The sequence below is a fragment of the Narcine bancroftii genome, chromosome 11 (genome assembly GCF_036971445.1).
Source record: "Narcine bancroftii isolate sNarBan1 chromosome 11, sNarBan1.hap1, whole genome shotgun sequence".
NCBI lineage: Eukaryota > Metazoa > Chordata > Chondrichthyes > Torpediniformes > Narcinidae > Narcine > Narcine bancroftii.
Genome location: NC_091479.1, coordinates 88,953,224 through 88,980,396, shown reverse-complemented (window position 1 = coordinate 88,980,396; position 27,173 = coordinate 88,953,224). Strand labels below are relative to the sequence as shown.

Here is a 27,173-nt window from a genome sequence, read left to right as displayed (position 1 = left end):
CAGTCTCAGTTTTAAATTCATTCGATAACTCAGGGTCCACAGCTGTCTGGATTAAATAATTTCTTGAGTCATGACCCTCAAAGGGGGAAAAAACTCCTCCTCCTTTGTCTTAATAGGCAAGTCCTTACTCTGGAAGAAACACAAAAGTTTGCAGACACTGTGACTGTAGTAAAAACATGGAAATGCTGGAGGAGCTCAGCCAGTTTTGCAGATAGCCTCTTTATGTCCTGACAGATAGATCAGCAAAACAGGCTCTTCAGCTCAATTGTGTTCATGCTGACAACAATCATTTATTTTTTTTTACACCATTCTGTCATTAATCCTTTGTTATTCTCGCCACATTCTCATCAAATCACCCTCCCATTCCACCCTCTCTCACCAACAAAAAGAATGACTTAAAATGGCCAATTAACCTCCAACATGCAACCTGACGTGGGAGGAACAGAGGATCTGGTAGAAAGCCACATAGTCAGACAGAATGTGCAGGCTCTTGGTGTTCTCAAAATTTGAAAATACACCTACCTTTGTATCATCAATGAATATGGCTCCTGCACACTTCGTCCTTTCACCCAAGTCTTCAATGGAGATTGAAAATGTTTGAATTCTCCGCAGCACCCTTTAGGCAAAATTATAACAAAAATCAATGACCTAATAATAGCATTCATCCCCAAACAATAAGATTAATTTTACCTGAAATCAGATCCACATTTCAGATCACTGGAAGGCAGTCCAATTTGCAAACACCTCTGTTTCTATTTTATGCTATACATTTTATTATTCCTCTGCATTCCATGAATAAGAAAGTCAGCTCAAGAAAGCATTTAAACAGCTTCATTTCAGTCATACCGTTTATTCTTGAGTCACAAGTCTCTCACTCCCGATCGCAGGCTTCAGCAGATAAAGGCAACATTACTACTCCACAGGTCTCTGAAAAATATTAATTGTGAAAGTTTGTGTTCAATGGGGGTGAATCTAATTCTTTATCAGCCCCTGAATAGATTTGATTCAAATGTTTTCCTTCTGTTCATATTATGTGTGAAACCTTGCTCGTCACTGACTGCACCAAGATCAGCAGGGAAGAGGTCCAAGTATGAATGCAGAAAATGAATTTTCAATGACATGTTGCACTTCAAGATTTAAAATTACAGGAAATAATAAAAATAGGTTATATCTAAAAGATGGTAGGTGATAGGAACATTTTAAGGTGATTTTTTTGTGATCAGCAGCCCAAAATCCATAAAATACACCCAGAAGTGTTCAGGAAGCAACATCTTCCTTATCCAGTGTAATATTCCTAATTATGAAATCTCTATTATAATTGGCATCTCATTAAAATATATTCCCAGCTTCGTGGTAAGCATATCTATATATGAAAGAAAGTACTATTTTATCCTATCTGGATTTTTAAAAATTAGAAATGGAAAGAAATGTTAGGCAAAGAGAAATTCCAGCGTTAATGGAATGATTGGGATCAGTGAATAACTAATGAAGCTGTGACTGTCGGAGGACTGCCAAATTGAATGCATTTCTGCACAAGGTTGGTGTAAGGAAGAGGTGGGAAGCCACTCAGGACACCCTCCCAATAAAGGACCTGGAGGCTGAGGGAAGGTTGAGTGCTCTGTACAGTGCAAGGGTATCATTCAGCACACTATTACAGTATTGGAAAACATGACTAAAAAATATTCTAAAGCCTCATTTCTTTCTCTAGAACAAGTGGTGAGATGAAAGTCTATTGTCATATTGTACAGATATCGCCAAATGGGTATACAAGATACAGCAATTTAATTTACTCTATAATTGGTGTACCACACTATGCCAAATCAGAAAAAAGCAATAATAAGTATGAAAGGATAGATAATTATTCACTGTTGCAGTTAGTACAAAAAAAATAGTGATGTTTCAATAGATCTTTTGGTTAAGTTTAGGGCAGTATGGGGAGATTCAAAAGCCAATAGCTATTGGACAAAAGTACAGTTCTTGTACCAAGACCATCCATAAACTGGAGAAGCAACACCTAATTTTCCTTCTTGGCATTCCCATCCAAATGGCGTTAATGTCAACTCTCTGGTCTCTGCTAGCCTACTCCATGTTCTTCCTCCCTCTTCTCCATCCCTCTGTCTTCTATCCTTCAACTCTCCACCCCCTTCCCTCTCCATTCACAGAGCCATTCCCCCTCTCCTTGTTTGCTGGTATGCCCTCTCTCCCTTATCTACCTATTACATCCTCTCTATGGGATTGGGCTCCTTGGACAGGTTGATGTTGAGAGCAAGATTATTGTTCTGGCACCACCAAACCAGAATCTCAATTCCAATCCAGTGTTTGACTCATGATTACCTATTTGTAGTCGGCATCAGGAGGGATATAAACTCCAGTGAGAACTCTTGTGTTAGATAGAAGGGACTCCATTTAATCAAGACTTGCTCTAAGCTAGTAGAGCAGTAGGTTGATATAACCCAATGTCTGCGCACTACCCAGTGTTAATGAAAAAGCACAGACACCACCCCCCCCCCCCCACCCCCTGCCACTTTCCAGAATTTGAGTTCTGGTCCAGTCTGTGAATGGTGAAGCCCTCTGGTCGGATAGCAGTGTCTGGTGTGTTCTCTGTTTGTCAGGTCTCAGTGCAGCAAACAACTGAGATTTGTCTCACCTACCTTGCATCATTTTGCCAATTGGTTCTGCTTTCTTCCACTGCTGCCATAGTCCAGCAACTGCTTCCTTTTCGAATTACATTGAATGTCTCAAAAATTACAAAGTGTCGTTCCCTCACCCTTTCAAGCAGGGTGCAACTAATGCATAATCTTCTAAAATCTTCTCTAGCTCTTTTGCAAACGACTGTAAATTTGTGCTGAGTATACTGACCAAGTTAACTTGATGACTGAGGGATAGTCAAAAGCGTTATGTTTTCCATCTAAATTACTAAAATTGTACACAACATAAAAACCAAGCTTCAGCCAAGAATGTGTTAATTGGAGCTTGAAACCGAGCACGCCACAGACAACTTGCACACTTTTTTTTTGGCAGCTGCAAGGATAGAGGAGGATTTTGAAATAGTAACGGATTAAGGTGGAGAATGGAGCTCAATTCACTTGAAAGAACAAATAATTTTCATCACAAAACCTACATTGTTGAAGATAATTTTGGTAGGCACGTTCTTTTCCTGACCACCAATAGCTATGACAGCATTTAGAATAATTTTCTATGTTACAGAAGCTTTGCTCAAGGTTCAAAGGCCATCAAGCATGTGGCTGCTGGTAGTTTTAGGAAATTATTATGTAGGCATGTCAATCATACAATATCAAGAGGGCCTAGATATCCATTGTAAAGGGATAAAGCCATTTAGCAGTTCAGCCACATTTTATGCTGTGTAATTGTACAAATTGCATTCTGTGTCATTCACGATATGCTGCATTGCAGTCCGCAAGGTTCAGCTGCCTGCGCATGAAAACCTGTTTGATGCTTCCCAATGAAATCAGGGCAAGCAATTTCCATATCATTTATTATGCTTTTGTACTTTTAACATTTTGTTGCCTCAAGGTGCACTGTTGTAACTGGGATGAATGTTTTATGATATCTCAGCTGTTTTAGCTTTGCAGTTCAATCTGTTTATTAAAAGTCTTGGGTGATGTTCATTTGGCCTATCTATCCCAGTCACAGATCATCATTTATTTGACATAATTTTTACAAGCAGGGCAATGAAAAAAATATATGGAACTAAATTACTACAAGAGGCCTACTAAATGTGAAAGCATGTTAATTTCAGGAATGCATCTGGGTTTTACGAGTTGTCATTCATTCCAAAACTGTGGTGTTTGAAAGAGTCCATGCTAATAGGGCTATTTGATCCTGGGGCGTTCAGCCATGCTTGATTATCTTCTCCAGTGCCTCCTCACACAGAACACATATCTCCATCCTCAAGAGTAGGATTGAGGTGCAACGCTAACTACACTGATGTGTGAGTGGAAAGAAAAAGATTGAGAACCACTGATGTACCTTTTTTTTAAAGATTATAACCCATTTTTGTGTTTTCCTGTCACATTTTAAGCCTACTAGTATATTGCCACAAAACAAGCTCTTTTGGTCAGTCTAAGCATGCCTGGGCATGCACTCAGTGTGGGTACTATGCAAATGTTGTCTTAGGCTGGAAATGCTTAGTCAGGATCGATGCAGTTTTCTTGGCATCTGATTGACAGCGTGCTTAATAAAAACCATGAAGTGCAACATTGTCATTGAAAATTCATTTTATGCATTCGCACTCAGACTTCTTCCCTGCTGATCTTGGAACAGTCAGCGATGACGAACACAGTGAAAGGTTTCTCCAGGTCATTGCAACTATGCAAAAACAGTATCAACCTGAATCCATCAATGCTGGCCAACCATTGTTGGACAGTGACATGAAAGGCATCAGATGCTGAGTACAAAAGAAAATCAGCGGCAGACATGTTTAGGTCAGTTAAACAAAGACAATGTGTCAGTATCATTATGTGATTAAACATGCTAAATTCAATAAAAGTTAATTTACTGTTTCTTAAACTTCATACACAAGACAGAAAATCTGAAATAATCTTTGTGTTTAGCCTGAACTTATCTATCACAATCACCAACTTTTTTTTGGGAAGCGAACCTTTTGGAAAAACAAATGTTGTCCAGTGTTCTTTTGCATACAGCAGTGAAACATCTGTGCTTGAGTGGAAGCTCCCTCGGGAGCAATAATTAAAGAGCCAGGCTGTAAAGGAACTCAAGAGCACACAACAACCACCTTGATACAGTGCTATTTCCTGACGAATATCTATGATAAAGAAATAAAGGAGAACATCCACCTCACATTCCAGGTGAAATTGGAGACAGTATCATGCCTCAGCCTAACTATGATCGCAGGGGATGTGAATGCCAAGGTCAGGAAGGACAACACAAAAGAAAACTGAATGGTGGGACAGACAGCGTGATAGCTATTTTGTGAAGAAAAAACATAGAGATTTGTTGACCTCTACATTATGATAAATAGCCATGATATTAATTCAACATAAAATTTACAGGCTTTCAGTGTTGTTGAAATGGCAAAGAATAGACTGATCACATTGTGATGAATAACAAACGATAACACTTACTGAGAAGAACAAAGCTGGAAAAGGAAAATACAGCCGCCACCGGCACTATATTTCTCCAAGCTACAACTTGAGCTGAGCAAACAAGGAACACAGATGTAATGATGTTGACAAGTTGAAGTCACTTGAAATATAGAATGCCTTCATCCTTCACTTAAAGAGCAGGTTTCAGGCACTTGTCATCCACGATGAATGGAATGGAACACATGAGGAGATCAATAAAAAATGAGACAAAGTGACAACAATACACAGAGCAGGTGAATGGAAAGGAATAATTTAAGTTCAGAACATGGATCGTCACAGAAACACAAATGAGCCTGAAGTAAAAGTTAATAGACAAAATCCAAGAGGTTAAAGTATAAATACAAAGAGCAATGTAACAAATCACCAAGGACTTGACAAACGACACAATGTTGATAATCGGGTACTATCTGAATAAATGTTAAACAGAAAACCACCTGCATGAAGCACCTAAGAGGCAGAAGATCATCTTATTTCCTAACACAAAGGTGGCTATTTAATCGGTTGTTTCAATGCGAGCTCTCCTACCAAACCCATTCCCTCACTTATCACTTATGCTGGTCTCTCTCACATGCACAGCATGTCCCTTGATTCTCCTACCACCCACCTATTGTGGGGATAATTTACAACAACCAATTAACATCTTAGGGGGTGGAAGGAACCTGCGCCATTTGGGGAAAATCACAGTCTCAGTAAGAATGTGCAAGCTCCACGCTTACAAGTCAGGATTGCACCCAAGTTCCTAGAGTTATAGGTGCCAGAACCATCTTCAGTAGCACCATGCTGATCTTTCAGTATAGCCATACCAACAAAGGAAGTGTTCAAGCAAGTCATCAAATGCTTCGCAATTGGAAAAGCTGTTGGCAAAGTCATATCTCTGAGGATCTGTCCTGGAGCCTCCATGTCAATGAAATCATGAAGGTTCACCAGCGGTTATACTTTGTGAGGAGTTTGAGGAGATTAAATTTGTCACCAATGAGTTTCAAAAACATCATCACTCTCTGGTTTTGGGGTGGCAACACCCAGGACAAAAAAAAACTCAGAGGGTTATGAACTCAGCTTGTGACATCATAGGCACCAAACTTCATCGAGCACATCTACGGGGGCGGTGTCTTATGAAAGCAGCCTCAATCCTCAAGGAAACCCACCACCCAAGCCATGCCCTCTTCACTCTACCACCACCGAGAAAAAGGTACAGATGCCTAAAGAGGAGGACTTGGCAGCACAGGGACAGCTTTTTCCCCTCTGCCATCAAGTTCCTGAATGAACAATAAATTCTGATTCTTATTGCAAGAACTATTCAAGGAATATCTTCAGTTGGCAGCATTTGTTCTGCCTCCTATTGACATCAAAATTAGAAAGATAAAGTTTACAGGATGGGCGGACCAATAAGATCATCAGGAAGCTACCAAAAAGAGGAGTTTTAATAATAAATACGATTTCGCAAACTAGGGATTATGGAAAAACAGGGCAAGAAAAGAACGTTCGTTTTCAGAAATGCCTCGTCAAGAACTTTGCAAACACGACAAAGGAAAGGCAACAACAACCATCAGGCATCTCATTGACTTTGTAATTAATTTCATTCTCCTATCATGAACCCTACACTACATACAGGGAGACAAACAAAACCTGACCCAATGCAAAAAGCCAGCAATCAAACTGAAAATGAATTTCATATGAAGAGTTTCATGACATTTAACACATTTCAACATCAGCTGTGCAGACGGGGGACCACCTTCACACCAATGTAGAAACAATCACAAACCTATGCCACAGAATAAAACAGGACCTGAAATTTAGTCATGAAGTTTGCATAATTTCAACATTGTTCTATGGTGCAGAGTGCATAATAGGACACATCTAAATTTCATACAACCCTCCACATCTTTTGGTCCAGTATAATCACAAATCAAGACCTACTTGCACAATTCACACGATGATTACCATGGATCTGCATGACATTGGGAAGCTGCTTTCAGTATGAGAGCACCAAACACATCTGAAGTTGGGCAAAAGTTAAAAGCCGAGAAATTATTTAGCACCCAAAAATCTTTTAGTGCTGGTTGGGTTGGTTCTGCTTATTCTGGCCAAGATTATATTTGAAAACTGGGACCGTTTTGTTTGAAGCGACAAGTTTTGTTTTTTTCCCCACAATGTATGCCTAGAAATAAACTTGGGTCTTGGGCTTTACCATAATTCAATGTTCAACATCTTTATTTGAGATTATTTGAGTAGAATTGTATGATCATTCAACATTATTTTTTCCTCAAAACAAGTCAATACAACTTAGTGCTGGAGCAGGTCCAAAGCAAAGTCACCAAAATGCTGTCTGCATTTGAGCTAAAAGGAGAGACTAGGACATTGAATGGCCAAGAATGCGAAAGGTTCCAGAAGGTAACAAGCATAGCCAGGTCCATCACAAACTCCGACCTTCTATTCATTGAATTTATCTTTGTGAGGCACTGCCTAAAGAAGGCATCAAAAATCATCAAGGACCCCCTTCACCCTGCTCCCAACCTCTTCTCACTGCTACCTTTGGGCAGAAAGAACAGAAGCATCTCTAGCTTCAACAACAGCTTCTTTCCAACAGCTATCAGGCACTTTTTACACTAATCAGGGTCTCTGCAACACCACAAAAGGATTGTCTGCCTTATTGCAAAGTCACCTTTTTTGGCACTAGGATAGCTGTGACTATTTATATAATGTCTTTATAATTCAATTAAGCATTCTATTGTACTATAGTTGTTTACTTCTAAAAAAAACCTACAAAAGCAAACAAACAAAGCTCTTAACTGTGACAAGCAAGAACAAATTCATAGCGAAGTTGTTTATTAATGAACAGAAAAGGACTCAGAACATCCATGGTGACGCCTATGCTAGCCGCCTTTGTGACTGCATCAACGTGGAGGCTCCAGGACAAATCCTCAGAGATGTTGATACCCAAGAATTTGAATTCAGTGTTTAAGTGAATGACAACAGCCTCACAATGAACCATATTTTATGAAGACTATATCCTTATTATGAACGGTGCTAAATGGAAATCATAATCAGATTTTTGTGGAAGCAAAATATTATTTGCTAATGCGGTAACATTTTCATATATCCCATAGCATTGGCATAGAATGGAAAAGGCGAAGAGGAGGCCAAACTAATGCTCTGCACGTTTCAGATCACATGCTGTGATTGATACCAATGCCATGATCTTGTGAGGTTGATCAGGAATTAGAATGGATAATTTTGAAAATGATCAACTCATAGGTTGGCTTACAATTTGGAGCCAAAAAGTGAGACCTTGGACTAATATTTTAATCTGCCTACTAAACGTCTCTGTAAAATTTAACATCTTTGAGAGAGGTTTTATGGCAGCATAAGGCCTTCACATTTAGAGTAGATGGGTGGAGTCCCGTCTTTCACTTAAATCTGTTATGTTTTAAGGGATTTATTTTGAAGTTTTGCTGCTCACTTGATGTTGAATTGCTTTGTGTAATTCAAAGGTACTCTCGTATTGCAGGGAGATAGGGAGAGAGAATTTTTTAAATGTTTTAAACCCCCCCCCCCCCACCCTCATCCAATTTTAGTATTGAGTAAATAAGCTCCTAAACATTTCAAAGACAAAATAGCTTTGTTTCTTCTGTATAGTTATCAAACTGTGGTATTTCCAAGACAGTGACCTCCAGACAACATAAGCCTCCCCAAGGAAATGGAAATTACGACAGCATGAGGTTTCCATAGAAGCACATCCTTCCAAGCCAATACGGGATCCTCCTGCTCCATCAGAGCGCCAAAATAACAGTGTCGACTGAATTAAACCGATTCAATAGCTGCTGGATCCACAAGCAACAACCAGCTGTTAGCCAATCAAGTCTCAGTGCATCCATACTCAATATACAGGAACCCAGAATAAACTGGGAAGGTTGGATGCCAGAGCATGCGAAATTCTGCTCTGCTTCTGGACTTTCTATAGAGCCTAGTAGCCGTACACTCAGAAATTCTGCAGGGAGGGATCGGATACCCCTTAGATTTAGCCCCACAGCCATGCACTAGAGCTGGCTACTATTGCAAACAGTAATCCAAACACTTTGAATTGGATGAGAAATCCAAGTAATATAAATGATTTAGTTCTTTAATCTTATTTTATTTTTGTGTTTTTAATATTGTTAGTGTGAATTTTGTTAACTGACGTACCCGCCTGCTTCAAGAACACCAGTGCCAAAGAAGACTGTAGTGACAGGCTGGTGGTTCTGACATCCACCATCTTCAAGTGCCTCGAGAGGTCAGTCGTGCCTCATATTAATTCCAGCTTCCCAGCCACCCTCGACCCTCTCCAGTTCACATAGCACTGAAAAAAGTCCATGGCAAATGCCATCTCCTAAGCCATATACTCAGCCCTAAAAAATCTCGACCACAAGGAGCCCTGCAGCATACGACTACTTAGTGAATAGAGCTTCAACAGAATAGTGCCAAACAAGCTAATCCTCAAGATATTCGGCCTTGGTCTCAGCACCCCTTTCTATCCCAAAGCACCTCATCAACAATCATCCTTTACACCTGGATTGCATGCTCCATCTGAGTGGCCAAAGACAGCTCCATCTACAGATTCGTGAATGTCCCCACTGTCGTAGGTAGGACCTCTAATGACAAAGAGGTAAAAAGAAGAGAGATAGAAGATTGGTTGGCTTGGTTAGTGTAAGCTGTTACGACACCAGCGATCAAATCCTGCACTATCTGTAAGGAGTTTGTACATTCTTCCTGTGTCTTCCTGTGTTTCCACCAGGTGCACCGGTTTCATCCCATCCTTTAAAACACTCAATAGGAGTTTTAGGTCAATTGGGTGTAAATGGACAGCAAGTTCCAAGGAATAATCATCTCCATTTATTTGTCCTGACCCACCCATTTCAGTGCAATGGCCAAGAATGTTCACCAGTGCCTCTACTTCCTCAGAAGCCTGAGAAAATATGGCATGTCACCAGCATCCTTAAAAGGTACACCATTGACAACATCCTATCAAGGTGCATCACTGTGTGGAATGGGAACTGCTTTGCCCAAGATCTCTCAAAACTGCAGAGTGGTGCTCAACCTATCACACATCTCCCTCTCTCCTCTATCAACTCCTTCTGGAACTCATGCTTTGGACAGTAGCCGACATGTTAAATGACTCAACCCACCCCAGCCATACACTCCTCGCCATCCTCCTGTCAGGAAGAAGATTCACAAGTATGACGACACACCACCAGATTCATGAACAGTTCCTTTTCTGCAGTTATCAGACACGTGAATTAATCCAAAAATAGTAAGATGATGTTGACTTTGCTTCACATCAACTGATCTCAGACTGCCTCTCAGCAGCTGAGGGATCTACACAGGATGTGATAACTTGGGGTCACACAAAGATTGTGGGCTGCAAGAGATTGGTGCAAGGAAACCCAGTATTGGAGCAGGAATTAGAGAGGGTGCTTAGGGCAAGAAGGATACCCGATGGGTCTCGGGTGTTTAAAGCTTCATGATCATGTCAGTGGTTTGGATCAGAAGCTCATGTTGCAAATGGATTGAACAGGAGTCCGCGCTGCTGAAGAGGCTATGAGAGGATGAGGCAAATTCACAGACAGCTAAATCAATTTTTACAATCTTCTGATTGCACAAGAACAACCTGACGAAACAGCGTTTTCTGGTCCTTGGTGCAAAACATGCAGACACACAACCAGACATAATACACATGTGAGACAAGAAAACATATATACAAATAAAGAAATAAATATTATTTTGTGAATAGGAGGTGGTTAGTGTGAGCAGTTCCTCTGGTCGTTCAGCGTTCTCACTGCCCGTGGGAAGAAGCTGTCCCTCAGCCTGGTGGTGCTGGCTGATACTCCTGTATCTCTTTCCTGACAGAAGCAGCTGAAAGATTCTGTCTGCAGGATGGAAGAGGTCCTCAATGATTTTGCAAGCCTGCTTCAGGCAACCATCCCTTGTAGATCACACCGATGGCTGGGAGGGAGACTCCAGTGATCCTCTTTGCTGCTCTTACAATCCTGTGGATTGACCTCTGATCCATTTCATCTGAAGCAACCGTACATTACTGTGATGTAGCAGGCCAGGACACTCTCAATAGAGTTCAATAGAAGGTTGACATAATAGTGACAAGTAGCCTTGCCCGCTACAGTCTTCCTAGGAATTGCAGTCATTGTTGAACCTTCCTGACAAGTGAGGAGATGTGTGTCCACAATAGGTCATTAGTTAAGTGAACTCCAAGGAACTTGGAAAGACTCTGAAGGGACTCTCTTCCTCTCATACTATCAGGGATGCCAGGCCACACTAATAGCATCTCTTTTTCTGCCTTCCAGAAGGCAATTTCATGTAATACAGGTATTACATGCTCTGTACTATTACAGCGAGTCCACGCTGCTGAAGATCCAGCTGCGCTGGATGGGTCACGTCTCCAGAATGGAGGACCATCGCCTTCCCAAGATCGTGTTATATGGCGAGCTCTCCACTGGCCACCGTGACAGAGGTGCACCAAAGAAAAGGTACAAGGACTGCCTAAAGAAATCTCTTGGTGCCTGCCACATTGACCACCGCCAGTGGGCTGATATCGCCTCAAACCGTGCATCTTGGCGCCTCACAGTTTGGCGGGCAGCAACCTCCTTTGAAGAAGACCGCAGAGCCCACCTCACTGACAAAAGGCAAAGGAGGAAAAACCCAACACCCAACCCCAACCCACCAATTTTCCCCTGCAACCGTGTCTGCCTGTCCCGCATCGGACTTGTCAGCCACAAACGAGCCTGCAGCTGACGTGGACTTTTTACCCCCTCCATAAATCTTCGTCCGCGAAGCCAAGCCAAAGAGAAAGAAGACTATTACATGACTATAAAGGAATCTTGACTATTTACAAGATGTCTACTGGTCTGCTCCAGAGCAACCTCTCTCACTGCAGCTTGGTACATGTGACAATAACATTGTACTTAAACTTAAGGTTTTATTTTGTTAATTTTTTTTTAATAAGTAAAAATCTAAATATAGTTATACAACTATTTGAATAACTTAAAACATTTATACAAGAAACATTTGCAAACAACAAATGCTTTCAGTGGGAAATATTTTTTCACATGACTTCACATATGCCATCCAATTGGGCATCAGAGCTCTATTTCACCAGTTAAAAATCAGCCACAGGTGTAAGGTTCACTTGTTAGGTAATTTCTAAACAAATATCTTATTAATGAATATCAGTGGGCACTTATCCAAGATGAAGCAATGTTACCTTCATGTTGACACTTGAATGAGGAATAATGAGCATTGGGGAGCTGCCTTTTCAAAGTACAGAGCATCTTTGTTGGCAATCATTCGGGAGACTCCATTGTATGAAAGAAACATTATTGTTGAAGTGCTTTCACCGCCACATCGACCTTCATCTCAAGTACACAGTCAAACTCTAACACAATGAAAGAGCTTAGCTAAAAGACAATGGGCAGTGCTCTTGCAGCTATTTCTGAGAGTGGGCACAATGTGCGTCTTTTGTCATAATGGACAAAGCTTACAAGAGAAACACTTGAGAAAGTAAAGAGCATATTATATGCTTTTACTCCTTAAAGCTATTTTGTTACTTGTAACTTTCTCAATCAGGAGCTTCTCTGGTATTTGTGCTTGTATTCTTGGAGAATTGTCTTTAATCCTAGAGAGTAGCTCTAATTAAAGTGGCGAGAGCTCCCACCTTGCAACATCAAAAGGAATACTGCCACTCAAATGTCCTCATAGTCTAGTCTCAACAATTGATGTCCCGTTTTGCCCTTAATATGAATTTAAGGCATGTGGCATCCTTTTAGAGACAAGTTGCTTGGGCAAACATTTCTCTGTCAGTAGCCAATTCTGCATCACAGACAAAAACAAACTCCTTTATGCCCAAGTGTTTCAAATGCCCATGAAACACTTGACATGCTTGTCAGAGAAGATTGTTGCCCTACTGTTTGTCTTTCACTTTTTCTACTCAACTGAAATGTAACAGAAGAGACTTTGCTATCAGCGGGAGATTACAAAGATCTTAAAGGGAGGATAACATTGAGAGTAATAAAGGCCTATATTTTGACCAGTATTGAGAAATATTGGTATAAACCCATTACATTAGGATGATCTAATTTAGGGAGCTAGTGTTATGTTGACGCAGTATTCAATAAACTCGAGTCATCAGAAAACTTTAGAGAAGATGAAAAGCACACAAAATATCAATGCTGAAATTATAGCACTGTGGGGATTCAACTTTGCACAGATGTGGTTTAAAATTATATAATCCGACAAGTCATTGGCAGGCTGCTATGGGAATAATGCCTCCAAGACTAACCATCAGATGCACAAACAATTCCATAAAATACTTTGCAAGTTGCCATGGGAATACTGCCCACTGCAGTAGCCAACAGACACATCACCGCATTAAGTAGCAAAGTGAAAACCAATTGTGGTTTGCATTAGTTATAAGTCACTTACTCCAGTCATTAAATTTTATAGGTTTCCTGACCTTTACAATGAAGCGTCAGTCATGCAGTACCATTTACACATCATTCAAATGCATGCATTCACCATTGAGTCATTCATTATAGTGGAATGGATCCCTGAATTTGGAATTTAAATTGTTGTAGACCAAATGGACTCTAAAATAAAACCTGCATGAAGATTCGAGTGCATATAATTATAGAATTCTATCTGTGGTTTTGCTAATTGACATGACTAGATGAATGATGGGCATGCAGCAAACTGAAAAGTTGAGGAAAGTGGATATGACATTTGTCAATGCTTTCAATATTGACCTTGTCCATCCATACGAGGACAGTGTTTCTTTTTCTTGCACTGCTTCCAGGTTACGAGGCTTTATTACCACTATTGATCTCCAAGTCCACCACCTCTGACTGCTTTTGGTGGTTTGCTAGGAGGATATAGCCACAAACGAGCCTGCAGCTGACGTGGACTTTTACCCCCTCCATAAATCTTCGTCCGCGAAGCCAAGCCAAAGATAGCTTTGTATTTATGGGCCAGGAAGTGCAGAATACAAAAGGTGCATGCCCAAGTCATTGAGGACCATAGTACACACAAAGGAAGAAAAAGTATTTTCAATAAATTGCTTGCAAATGATAAAGTAATGCCAGGATTTCAGTAACAGCAAGATTGAGGTAGGTATCAAAGCAAACAAAACCACAGACATGGCAATTTAGTCTCCTGTGCACTCTGAGTCAATTGTAGGGCCTTTGTTTGCATTTTGCCTGTGGGTTTGTGCTATTCTCACGTTGGACTTCTGATTTATTGTCCGAGAACATACATCCCCCTATCACGTGACGTTCCCCATCCAAGTACATACATGACTTCACATACAACCCGGAGATTATTTTTTCTGGGCACAAGACAGACTTACCACTTATTGGTAGTGTTAAAAAAAATTACATAATGTACAGTGCACATGTAAACAAATTGACTGAACAAATATAAAGAGAAAAAAGTCAATAAAATGCAAAAGTACGAGTCCTTAAGTGAGTCTCTGATTGAGTTTGTTGTTGAAGAGTCTGATGGTGGAGGGGCAACAGCCATTTCTGAATCTGGTGGGGCGAGCCTTGTGGCACCTCGTTCCTGAATGATTCAGCATTCCTTCCCAAATACTGCTACACTTCATATCAATTTCTCACAGTATGCAAGCTCTGCCAGCAAATTAATAGCAAAACATTCAATCAATGAGATTGCATGATAGTCTACTCTCAGTCTTGGCAGACAAGGTGGCACACAGCACAAGGCTGGAAGTCCACACAGAGGGGGAAGTGAATGTGCATGTCCTCCCTCATCTCCATACAGAAGTCAATGGTGGCCAGTATTTTCAGAGCTGTTACAGAGGTTTTATGTTTTTTCAATATAGAGATGCAGCACAATGACAGGTCATTCTGGCCCACAAGCCAGTGCCACCCAAATGATCAACTAGTCCTGAATGTCTGAAACGTGGGAGGAAACAGAAGATACTGAGGAACCCCACACAGACATGAAGAGAACATACAAATTCTTTAAGGACAGCAGCAGATTTGAACCTGGGTCGGTGGTATTGTCATAGCTTTGCAGTAACTGTATTCCTCAGGTTTCATCTCATGACCCTCAATTTCTTGCCATATGGCCTTGTCCGTTCATAATAGTGTGTAATACCAGCACTGCCAAGTATTTCAGGATTCAGCAATGCAAGCATGTCTTTACCATATTGCTATTCTACACTGTTAAATTTTCTTTAGCACACTGGTTTTCATTGCATGTGTGCTTTCCACATGTGTCTCGTCATAAGGTTCTACTCATTCAGTTAGTGGTCATCCTTAAGTCCCTATAGAACAGCAAATTGTGCAGTTGAAGGCATGACCAAGACTGGATACTGGGAATGGATTGCAACACTCCAGCTAAAGTTGCCGCTACCATCAGGAAAGAGGTGTAGATGCCATAAGATTCACACCACCAGGTTCAGGAACAGCTGCTACCTTTCAACCATCAGACTCCTCAACAACAATGAGGGACTCATTTAAGGACTCTCACCTTTGCACTTCATTGATGCTTTTTCTCTCTTGGCATTGCAGTTTCTTTACATTTCCTTATTTGTTTATATGCGTACACTGAGTGCATTTTTGTTTCTCTACACGAGCAAGAAGTGGTAATTCTGCCTCGCCCACAGGATAAAGCATCTCAGAGTAGCATGCAATGTTATTTATGTACTCTGACAATAAACCTGAAGTGAAGAGAATTGAATCCCATTGGGATGCCAGAGTTAACCTGAGGTGTTGCAACATTGCGTGTAGTCAGTTGTCCTGCCTCACTAAAAATAGGGAATCTGTAGTCCTACAGAGGATCTCTGCTGCTCTTTAGTAACCAGTTAGTTGATTCTCTTTGAAGAGAGGGTCGCAGTGACCTCCTTATGCATCATGTTGTGATCATCTCCTGAACAGCTGATTCCTTTGATATTCTATTTATTTCTGAATGATTTCTTCCTTCTTCCCTTAATTGTTATAAACCATGTGGTGTATCTTTAATTAGCAGTGATTTTACTTTCACATTGCTGCAGAGATAAATGTAATTATAGCACACATGCTGACTTCTGGGTTACAACTTCACAGCAGCACTCTGAATTACTTTGCAGCACCTTACTCCTTACTCTCTGTTACTTGTTCTATCAATCACAAAGAATGAATTGAAGCTTACTTTCAATGTGAGAGTGTCAGATGCCAAGATAAATCTATTGAACTGAGAAATTACTTTGAGACAGAAGGACTAAACAACATTTCTTTGAGTCACATGACTGGTTTCAGTACAATTTTGAAATTTTTAGCAGCTTAGAAAGTTATTAAGGGCATTGTGTCTGCACGATGCTCCCATCAGCCCTGAACTATCTCTTTCCAAAATCATTACATGTTTTAAAACTTTTGCAAATTGTACTGCATCAAAGTGTGTGAGATATGTACGTGCACATGCACAGTGAAACTGGAGAGAGTGGAATAAACAAGAATAAGTCATTCTCCATATCTCTCAGTGAATTATTATATTCCTGATACTATTTGCTGTCAGAGCAAGAATCTGTCACACATACTCTGTATAAATGTAATCAACAATTTACATTATTAGAGATTGTACTTCAATCGCTGAGAGCATCTTTTCAGTCTAATCAGGCAAAAAGTAATTCTGAAGTGGGCATAATGCAAAAAACCTCAATTCTTCTTGACTTTATCTGCGCCAATTTCATGTCTGATGGTCCAACGTCAGGAATCATTGGATGGAGGTGTATGAAGAGGGAGTGTCTAATTCAGTGGTTGTCAAACATTTTCTTTCCACTCACATACCGCTTTAAATAATCCCTATGCCATTGGTTGCTCTGTGATTGGTAAGGGTTTGCTTAAGGTGGTAAGTGAGTGGTAAGCGAACCACTGCTCTAGACCCAATTGTTACTGAAATATTTTGCTTGAGAAAAATTGTCATTGGTCCATTTCCTTTGGGGTTATGAAACCGTGCACATAATGAGTCCATTAAGAACGATTGAAACAGTGGTTTTCAAACAGAGCACTGATGGCATACCTAAAGTGGTATGTTAGTGGAAAGAAAAAGTTTGAAAACCACTGATCTAATTCATTATAGCATTTATGCTGATAAAATAAATGGGAACATTTAGGATACACGTAGGAGGGTAGAAGAGCTTTCCCACCAGTATTCACCACTTATTACCTCATACCTGTTTGCCTGCGCTCCTCACCCTCTCCTCCCCCCCAACCATTTTATTCAGGTATCTATCTGGCTGTTTTTTCTCTTATCCCTCTCGAAGGGCTCAGGCCTGAAACATTGCTTACCCTTTACTTCCTATGAATGCTAGTTGATCTGTTTAGTTTCTCCAGCACATTTGTGTATTACATCTCCATTCAAAACTTAGCCCACATTATTACTCTTGGCATTCAATAGCTTATTTACCATCTTGTACAACAATGAGTAAACATTGATAAACTTGCCATAAAATCAGCTATCTTACCCATAAATTAATTACAATTACAGCCCTTTGGAACATATGTTTGCAGCTGGACTGGAGTAATTAAGGCAATTTTAAATTAACACGTGGAATACGCCATTGATACATGCCAATAAATGGATAGTTAACTGAAAATATTTGAATCCTGCAAATGTTTAAGGTATGTGCAAACTACCATGCCAATTTCAAAGATGTGGAGAAAATAGGCCAAGAATATTCAAAGTATTTTTCAGAGAAATGAATTGAAAATTTAATTAGACAACTGTAGTTTCCTTAATGCATAGACTCCTGGTAATCATGTGATTATAGAAATTAAAAGTGCAACATCAAATCAGAGAAGATAATAAACACAAAGTCACTAAGATCATTCAGAATTCCAGTGAGGAAACTACCAGTCTTTACTAATACTAAGACCAAAACTTAATACTTTTGACATTTTTTCACAACATGCAATTAACTTCCTTCGGAGTGATTATTACTTCCAAGCTCATGGAAGTCAGGAAAAGTCACTCTCTCCATTAGACAATGACAAACTAGACAACATCAGTCAGAAATCAATGTTTAGTGTCCAAGATTAGAAGGATTGTTAAGAGGGTTATCTACAACCTGGCCTGATAGTAAATGATAGGCTGCTTCATTCAGTGTTCAAACTTGTCAATCCCAGACTCACGAAAAGGCAATTCAATGGAATCAATATTACTCAACTTACTGGAGAACAAGCTAAGAAATATGGGCCAAGCGGCTTGTTCTGTCCAGTCCTAACAACGTATTTGATAATGCTTTTTACGACCTACTCACAAGTTCAACCATTGTGAAAGGTAGAACTAGAGTTTGCTTCATGCAGTGCCTTCACCTTGTCTGCTGCAGAAGCAAGCATGTCCCAATGGCTAACCACTTCAATTCCATGTGCCATTTCCACAATGACATGTCTGACCATGGCTTCACATACTACCATGGTAAACTGGAGGAGCAGCAACTTGTATTCCATCTCAGCAGTGTCAGCCAAACAGCTTCAAGATCACCCTCCCTGTCCTTCACCCCGCTGTCTCCTTTCCTTGAGCTCCCTACCCCTTTCCCTTCCTACTCTTTATCAGAGAGCCATCTTCCTCAGGCCTTTGCCTCTCTCCCTCCCCAACCCCTCTCAGTTCCTTTCACTTCTTCCACCCTTCTGCCTCATCCACCTATCACCTGCTCGCCGGTGCTCCTCTCCTGTCCCCATTTTCTTATTTGGATGTCAACCTGATTTTCAGCACCCACAAAGAAGGGATCAGGCCTGAAATGTCAAATTCCTTCCCATGGATGCTGCAGGACCCGGTGAGTTTCTCCAGCACTTCTTGTGTACTGAACTGGTTTCCTGATGCCAACTACTTTTGGGCAAACCTATATTGCAAAGGAGTTTCAAAGAATGCCCACTTCTGGACTTGTGCATGAAATAATAATAATAGTTTATCCGTTTTGCCTTGGAGAATCAGGGAATTATTTTAAGAGAAAAACATACTGAAAAGCTCAGAGAAAGAAGGGAGAAATTTAATGAGTGGTAGTTTAAAAGTTAGAACTTTATAACATTCCTGACAGTTGACAAAATTATGAGAGACATAGATAGAATCTTTTAGCCAGGGCAAAACATCTCAAATACTTTAAATGCATTTAAGGTGAGAGGGGGAAAAGTTAAAGATGTTTTTTATAAATATGAAGAGTCGTAGGTGCCTGGAACACAGTTTGAGGTGTAATACTTGAAGCAAATGCAGTAATAGCATAAGAGGCTTTTTGATATATTCAAGATTCCTTCATCGTCATGTAATAAAAAGTGTGATATTACACAAAATTGCCGTTAGTCTGCAGAAATTGCCAGGCACCTCTTGCAGTCAGAGAAGTAAAAGCAGAAGAGAATTCTGCTCAGTCATCAAGTGTCTGTGGATTCACCTCCAGCACTCCCACAGCCACACAGACTCCAGTTCAAACCATTGGCAACCCAAGCTCCAGATCTGAGCCTCCCATGTGATTAGGAACCCTCAGTACCCTCTTGCATTGCAGTTCCAATGCTGGTACCCCTTCAGCCAGTCCACAGCCTGGTATGAATCTTTTGACTGCACACTCCAGCAGCCCACAGCCTGAGTGGGATCTTCGTCTAAAGTCATCAACCGCGCGCCACCTGTGTGTTCCTCGGCCGCAGGGCACCTCACCGTTCCACCACTATCCCTTGGGTCGACTCCTCTGCTTCTCCTTCTCAAACAGAGGGTGGCCTTCCCACTTTCGGGAGCCCTGCGCCAACCCGGTGCTTCCCCAGAGCCTGCAACCCCTCCTGGGTGCTGCCGATCATAGATGCCGCCACCTTCGATCCAGACACCACGGACACAGGATTTAAAATAAACCCATCAGCAGCTCCTTTAAAAGGCTGTTTAAAGCATGTACAGAGCCGAAGGCAGTCGTACCCCATGGGGAAGCATTATTTCTCCACTCCCCAGGCTCTGTGGGTCTGATTGTGAATATGTAAGGGAAGAGATTACTGAATCATGACCCAGAAAATATTTAGTTTAATTTGAAATCATGTTTGGTGTATACTTCATGAGCCAAAGGGTCTATTCCAGTGCTGTACTGTTTTATGTTCTATGTGTACTAAGATATATCTTCTGAAATTTATATTATTCCATAATAAAATTAAAAAATACCCCTTTGCCTCACTTATTCCATATACTTTTCCCTAGTGAATGCCGATGAGAAGAACTCTCCCATCTCAATGGGCTCCGCGCACATTTGTCCATCTTGAATCTCTAATGGACCAATTTTATCCTTCACTCTCCTTTTGCTTTTCACAAATTTGTAAAACCCTTCAGATTTACTTTCACCCTTTTTGCTATAGCCGCCTCATACCTTCTTTTCACCATCCTAATTTCTTTCTTAAGCTTCTTTTTACAATCCATGCATTTTCCAAGCATTTTGTCCATACCTTGCTTCCTGTATTTAATGTAAGCCTCCCTTTTATCCCGAACCAACTTTCTAATCTCCCTTGAAAACCACAGCTGTCTTAAACTTTTGGCCCCGCCTTTTATCCTAACAGGAACAAAGGTTCTGCATCTTCAAAAATCTCACCTTTAAATTATCTCCATTTCTCCTCTACCTCCTTCCCATAAAACAAATCAGCCCAAACCACTCCTTGCAAATCCTTTCTCATTTCATCAAATCTGGCTTTACCCCACTCAAAAATCTTCATCGTCGGACCAGCCCTATCCCTTTCCATAATTATATTGACACTAATGGTACCATGATCATTGGATCCGAAGTGCTCCCTAACACACATCTCAGTCACCTGCCCTAACTCATTCCCCAACAGTAGATCCAACACTGCCTATTCTCTAGTGGGCATCTCAACATATTGCTGCAAAACAAAAAACTACCCTGCATACATTTTACAAATACTAATCCATCCAACCCTTTCACAGAATACATCTCCCAATCTATATTAGGAAAATTAAAATCCCCTTCTCACACAACCCTGTGCTTATTACAAATCTCAGCTATTTACTTACACATTTGCTTCTCTATTTCTCACTCCCTACTAAGCAGTCTATAATACACCCCTATAATTGTAACCTCCACCTTGCAGGTACCCATGGCTATTCTTTTGATTTGTAGGAAGTGAGATGAATCAGGGTTAGGACAAGTTCTGCCAGGCAGAAAAAGGTGGTGGTAAAGGGTCCCTGGTCCAGAAAGAAGTGAAATGCTTCAAGACCTTCTAAATGGTGAATGTAAGTATAAAGGGATAGGACATCCATCCTGGAACAAGTCTTTCAAGTGAAGCAACACTTCATTTGTGTATCTGCAGACTGATTTACTGCATCCGGAGCTCTACTTGTGGCCACCTCTACACCAGATAGACTGGGAGATTGCTTCACTGAGCACCTTAGTTCTATCCGCACCAGTGACAGAGACCTCCCAGTGGCCAACCATTTCATTTCTGCATTCTACTACCATGTCTGTCCATGGCCTCCTACTACCCCACCAAGACCAGCCATAAATTGAAGGAACAACACCTGATTTTTTTGGTCAGGGCACTCTCTAGCCAGATTACATTAACGTTTCTGGCTCCTGCTAACCTGCTCTCCCTTCCTGCGGTCTTCTTTCCCTCAGCTCTCCACCCCTTTCCTTCTCTATTCAGCAAGCCATTCCTCCTCCCCCTGCTTGCTGCTGTGCCCTCCCTCCCTTCTCCACCTATTAATTCTGGTCTTTCCTACCATGCTCCTCCCACTTACCTTTTTATTTGGACACCTGCTGACATTTTTCTATACCTTTAAAGGTTCAAGCCCAAAACATTGGTTATATATTTTTAGCTACATAAAAGATTGTTTGATCAGCTGAGTTTCTCTTCCATTATTTTTTTTACTTCAACCATGGTGTTTGCAGTCTTTCATGTTTTACTTATGACTTAGCAGCATTTCTTCTTATCAGGTTTGGAATGTGCTCCACTCATGAGTCTGGTGAAAATGGAATGAATCTTATGTTAGTGGATTTTGTTGATAATGCACATTGTCTCCAGAATGCATTGGCAGTGAAGGGTGTGAATGTGAAGGGAAGAGAGTAGGGCAGCTGTCAAGCATTTCTTTTATTCTAGAGATACAGCACACCAAACCCGTTCTGGCCCACAAATATACATTGCCCAAATACAGCCATGTGACCAATTAACCCTGTATGTTTTTGAAATGTGCGAGAAACCGAGAACACCCAGAGGAAGCCCGCGCAGATACGGGGAGAACATACAAACTCCTCGCAGATCCCAATGGCTTGCTGGTGAGGTCAGAGTGTTGTGCTCATTGCTACACTAACGATGTGTTAATTTGTGTTTCAACACCTGAACATTGGAGATCCCGTACTCCTTCCACATTGTCCTTCTGACGCACTTTGTCTATGTGCTATTGTAATTTGTTGTCCACATCCCAACTATTTTGAGGTTTCTATCTAGTTCCCCACAGTGTCTTTTTACCCTTATTAACTCAACCCATAATGATTCTATAATTTCTGAACCTATATCACCCCTTTTAATAATTTAATGTTATTCCTTACCAACAGAGCCACACTGCCCCCTCTGCTAACCTCCGCATCCTTCCAATGCACTATTTATCCATGGACATTCAGTTCTATTTACATCCATCTTTCAGCCACAAGACTGTGATGGCCACAGAATCATTCCTGCCAATCTGTTGCTGTACTACAAGGTAATCCACTATATTTCTGATGCTACATGCATTTAATTACAACACATTTAGCCCTGTATTTGTTATTTTTCTTTGGCTGTGTTCTGGTTGCATTGCAACTCATCCCAATGGCTGTAACTTTGCCCTATCAGTCAGATCGTCCAACCAAATTCCCTACCACCAGTTGCTACTTGTGTGTCAACCACTTTTCCTACGACTCTTCACTTTGGTTCCTATCTCCCTGCAAATTTAATTTAGGATCCTCCCGACCCCCCATATTTGTGTTCAGAATATGCAGTTTAATGGGTTCAAAGAGAATCAGGGCGAGGCACATGTTGCGAACAAATAGTGGTCTTTATTTACATATGGAGAAATTAACAAAAAAAAAGGCACACACTGAGAGACTAATGTCAGCACTCAGGTATGGTCACCAAAAAGTGAGGGTTTAACTTGTTCAGCACCCACTACCACAGGTAGAGTACACCGAGAAACAAGGGTTTAACTTGTTCAGTGCCCACTACCACAGGTAGAGTACACCGAGAAACAAGGGTTTAACTTGTTCAGTGCCCACTACCACAGGTAGAGTACACCGAGAAACAAGGGTTTAACTTGTTCAGCGCCCACAGGCATGGAAAACCATGCAACTAAATGAGTACATCCACATGACCCCGATCTCCAGTGTCACTGGTGCTCAGGAACTGGGACAGGCCAAGGGGAGTCAGCTCATTGCTCACAGCCTGATGATCAGCAATGGTCACAACTAATGAACACAACAATAATGCAAATAACTACACATCAGGTGTGAATCAATCACTGTTAAACCTTCTCAACTCCTGACAGGGTATACAAGGGTTAAACACACAGTACCCACAAAACTCTCTCTAATGACTAGTAGGCACAGAATGCTAACAAACAGTAAATTATTTACAACTGACAAGTATATCAAATAAACCTGGTCTCCAGCATCGCCCACCTCTCAGAATCTAGATGGGCTAATTTCATTCAGCCCTCCGGAGCTGTCTGGGCTTCAGCCTTCAGGGAAGGCAGCAGCAAGAAAGATATTGCACATGCTCAGTCATTTCAGTGCAGGACCTGTCCTTGTGACCGATGAAGATCCATCATGCATCAGGCTCACCTGTGTGCAGATCTCATCATTGATTAGCACCTTGAGGATCAATCATACCTCAGCTGCCAGGGCCATTCATGCATCAGCCTCACAGGCAGATTTAACCCTTGATTTAGCAGGTGAGGCGACCTGACTAGGTTCCAGCTGGAGAGGCCACATGCCCCTCCACAATCCACACTGCACCTCACCAACATCATAAGCAAACCTCTTCCCCTTGAGTTCAGGCGCAATCCATCCCACATGTTCAGATCACCCCCAAAGTTTCTAATGATCCAAGAAATTGAAGCCTTGCCCCCTGCACCTTCTCTTTCATCAGTCATTTGTCTGTCCTATCTTCCTGCTCTGACCTTCCTTAGCTCGTGGCACCACGAGTAATCCATTGATTACCACCTTTGAGGCCCGGCTCCAGCCTCTTTCCTAACTCCCTAAACTTAATTTGCAGAGGACCTCTACCCTACACCTGCCTATGTCATTGGTACCAATATGTACCATGACCTGTGGCTACTCACCCTCCCTTTTAAGAATATTCTGCACCTGCTCAGAGACATCCTGGACCTGAGCACATCCTGGAATTTCTTTTGTGGCTGCAGAATCTCCTATCTGTTCCCCTGACTGTCTAGTCTCTCATGACTATCTGACCACCTTTCCCTTCTGAGGCTCAGAGCCAACCACTGTGCTGTTTGTCTGGCTGCTGTTCGCTCAACTCAGGTTATGATGACTCATGGGTATCCAAAGGGGTATACTTGTTGCTGAGGGCAATGGCCACAAGGATACCCTGCATTTCTTGCCTATTCGTGGCTGTCATGGATGAGTTGGGCTCAAGGCCAAGCTTCAGTTTTTGATTCTGTCCCTGAATGCTTCCCAGATCATTTCTGCTTGTGCACAGTGTTAAAATCTCTTTGAAAGGAAGTCCCGTTGCAACTACATTAATGTGATCTGGCTATTAAAATAGATCAAGCCATCTACAGCATCTACTCATATTTTCTGTCTGCCCGTTGAGAAGAAGGAAATTAAAAATTATTCCTTTAGTACCTCTTTATCATATTTTGTCAGTGACTGAATTTCTAATATTAATTCTAAATATGTCCCAAGTCATGTGGAGAAAATCCTGCAGCGTGAACACCAGTGGAATGGATAAATAAATACAGTTTCAATATCCCAAAAGACAACTAATGAAAGCATTCAAAGATGAATTATGTGGATGAGGACGACAGTACATGAAACTATTCCATCAAATGCATTCGCAACAGAAACTCTTTACATTTAATATCCATAAAACTCAAGGAACCATTTTTTTCAGTAAATTGCTCCATTTAAAAATGTTACAATAGTGAATGATCTTCAAATTACTCCACAAGCATCTCACTCAAACTTAATTAATCCTCTTTCATACTGGGAATGATCTATTGACCTGTTTCATTGCCTACTCCTGGTCTCATGTTATCCAAAGCTGTTAAAGAATGAAGGACCATTGCCCAGTATCCATTTTCTTCATCCGTTTTCAACAATTCATCCAAGTAACATTTTTTTGTCTTGACAGCTTCATGGACAATTACTTATTCAGGCCAGAACGAATGATGTCATAAATTAATTTAGAATGTGGATATGTACGCAGCATTTCTCAGTTGCCATGACAAAGAGTGAATATTTTTAATGTATTTGCTATAATTCAAGAATATTTACAGTATTATAGATCTGAAAACCTGTTTTAAACAAGCTAAACAAGGCATACTTGTGTTGGATTTGTTCTAGTCCAGGGGTGGGCATCCTTGTTTTTAAAACTCACATTCCCCCTTAACTATTCCCTATGCCATAGTTGCTCTGTGATTAATAAGGGATTGTGGGTAGGAAGGAAATGTTGGAAAACCACTGTTTTAATCATACCTAATTGACTCGTTATGTGTATGGTTTCATGAAGCAAAGTGTTTCAGTAACAATTGGGTTTAGTGCAATAGTTCTCAATCTTCCCTTTCCACTCGCATACCACCTTAAGCAATCCCTTACTAATCACAGAGCAGTTATGGTCTAGGGGTTATTTAAGGTGCAATATGAGGGTTTTTTTTAAATATTGCCCACCCTTGTCTCGTCCCTGAGCATTTTTAAATATGACAGAGATTCACTGTATAATTTGTTCTATTTTAAATGAACATTGGCATTAAAAGAGCAAAAAATTGAAAGAAAATAGATTTAACCATCATATGAGAGACCATCTGTTTATACCTATATCAAACATAACCAAATATTTTGGGCTATTTATCTATCAAGTATTCTCCCAACAGCAGTTAGTTAGATTCCTGCTTCCTCATCTTCCTCTTCTTAATTTATGCAGACACCTGGAGTGATCCATGAAAACAGTTTATTCATTTTAAAAGAACTGACAAACACTGCCATAATGAAAATGAATTATATAATTAGAAGGAAGCCTATTTACAGGTGTGTAAAGTATACATTTTGAACAGTCCTTGGTGAAATTTGAACCAATATAATGTGTATCAGGATACTTATGAAATGCTATATATTTTTGTTCAATTAAATCCAAAGTTATTTTATGGAAACTATTGCATCTTGATTGAAAATGAAACCAAGTAGATAAAACAGCAAGTTATAGCACTTGCAAGGTAATTACACAATAATGTTTAGAGGATTCATTTCCATGTTTTACATTTGCTCTAACAATACCAAGGAGATGAAGTTAGACAATTGGGAAGGACAAGGTCAAAATCCTTATTGTACCTTAAAAAATTCTTTTTTTTAAAACTTGAGTCATCATAATCGGAGTAGAGCTAACAAATTATTTATAATTAACCATTAATTATTAAATTTATAAAAGTCTGATTTTATTACATAGTTTCTTATTTTATTAGCTTACATTTTAAAAATGGTGAAAAGTATAGATCTTAACAATCTTTAAGAGTTATGGTGCTATTTCAAGAAAATTATTTATTTTGTGTGAAATAGAACATAGAACAATACAGCACAGTAGAGGCCCTTCAGCCCTCAGTATTGTGCCAACCTATATAATCCTTCCTTTAAAAAAATACTAAACCCTCCCTACCCTGTAACCTTCATTTTCATTTCATCCATGTGTTTAAGAGTCTCTTAAATGCCACCAATGTTTCAGCCTCCACCACCATCCCCAGCAAGGCATTCCAGGCACCCACAACTCCCTGTATAAAAAAAAAACACACTCCTGATGTGTCCCCTAAACTTCACTCCTTTAACTTGGTAAG

General features: G+C 40.6%; 1 long non-coding RNA gene across 1 annotated transcript; it reads right to left on the bottom strand.

Moving 5' to 3' along the window:
* Positions 1-25,471, bottom strand: LOC138745609 (uncharacterized). The gene is made up of 4 exons (XR_011346362.1): positions 25,355-25,471; positions 847-927; positions 523-616; positions 1-129 (listed from the first exon to the last, which is right to left on the bottom strand). It is a non-coding gene; the product is annotated as an uncharacterized lncRNA (long non-coding RNA).
* Between the last annotated feature and the right edge of the window lie 1,702 nt (positions 25,472-27,173).